Here is a 1,526-nt window from a genome sequence, read left to right as displayed (position 1 = left end):
ATGTCTGTCTGTCTGTCTGTCTGTCTGTCTGTCTGTCTGTCTGTCTGTCTGTCTGTCTGTCTGTCTGTCTTCCAATGGGTATGCCTATCTGTTCATCTTTAAAAAAAAATCTGTTTCCCAACCTTTTGATCTGCCTCACTTTCCGTTTTGCTGTCACTTTCCGTTTTGCTGATTAAAGCACAAGAGAGGTATGCCGCTGCAAGTGAAGAAGAAAAGGAGAGAGAGAGAGAGAGAGAGAGAGAGAGAGAGAGAGAGAGAGAGAGAGAGACGAAAAGACAGAACGAGAGAGAGAGAGAGGGTAGGGAGGAGAGGGAGAAGGAGAGCACGTGGGAAAGAAAGAACATGAAGGTGGGTGGAGAGAACAAGCTTGAGAGTAAAAAGGGTGAAAAAAAAAAGACAACGATGTGTACATGATAGATAAGGACAAATAATCCCGAGCTGTTATCTCATAAACAAAGGGGTCTTTTCCTCTGATCCTATCGTCTGGGGGTGAACACCCAGACAGTGAAAAACCCAGACAAAATAAGCGCATTTAGAAATAAAAATAAACACTTCATTAAATTATTATTTTTTTTCCAATTCTCCTCCTACGCAGATCAGACAGGCGAGGGGTGGTATGGATTTAATGTCTTTTTCAACACTGTAATGGCGCAATCTCCCATCCAACTTGCATCTATAAAAGAAAGGAGGTACCTTCCTGGAAAGTAAGGAACAGGAGGTTCGAACCGCATTCCAGGACACGGCAGGCAGGATATTTTGCGGGTGGGGTAATTGTTTTTGGTGGCAAAAACCACATCGCCATATCAAGGGTCATTTGGAGCAGGAAAGCGCCAGACAGACAGAAATAACAGAAGAAAAGAAAAGAATTAAAACCAACCAGTATTGTCCTCCAACTCCAACCGTCCGATATAAGAGAAGACGGGGTGGACATAAAGAGTACAACACAAGGCTTTAGAAAGGCTGCATTATTTATTATATTATTGTAAAACAATTGAGGAAAGAAAAGGGACGCTAGTAGTTAGTAGAAGCAAGCTAACTTAGAAATAAAATTGCGTTAGAACCAATGTTGATTTAGTGTGCTAACCGTGTAGGGAACCGAGTGGTACAATTCTCAAGACAGGTTTTGCCAAACCAAGCGTTTCTAGTGAGACAAGGGGAGAGAATTGGTCTCGCTCCCTGCTTGTCCAATCAGCGTCCCAGTTGTGTATTCAGCTGATAGGACGGCCGCCTCATTTGCATATCATTGACGGAGTCCGCGTCCTCCGATGTTTTGTTTCAATTAAACGTTCTCTCGTCCGGCTTCCCTCCGTCTTCTTCTATGCATATCTATCACATGATCAATTTGGTCACTTTCTCTCTCTCTCCCTCTCTCTTTCTCTCTCTCCTCTCTCTCTCTCCTCTCTCTCTCTCTCCTCTCTCTCCTCTCTCTCTCTCTCTCTCTCTCTCTCTCTCTCTCTCCATCTCACCCTGTCGCACCCCTCTCTTTATCTCAAACAAACAATCAATGCCATCTCTCTCTCTCTCTC

At 43.9% G+C, this 1,526-nt stretch overlaps 1 protein-coding gene across 1 annotated transcript in view; it reads right to left on the bottom strand.

Moving 5' to 3' along the window:
• LOC101856158 (potassium voltage-gated channel protein Shal) overlaps window positions 1-1,526 on the bottom strand; it is a 187,575-nt gene that overhangs the window by 104,939 nt on the left and 81,110 nt on the right. The gene's annotated exons all lie outside the window — the stretch shown is intronic.

Source organism: Aplysia californica, unplaced genomic scaffold (assembly GCF_000002075.1).
Source record: "Aplysia californica isolate F4 #8 unplaced genomic scaffold, AplCal3.0 scaffold00034, whole genome shotgun sequence".
In the NCBI taxonomy this organism is placed as follows: Eukaryota; Metazoa; Mollusca; class Gastropoda; order Aplysiida; family Aplysiidae; genus Aplysia; species Aplysia californica.
This window is presented reverse-complemented; position numbering and strand designations above follow the sequence as displayed.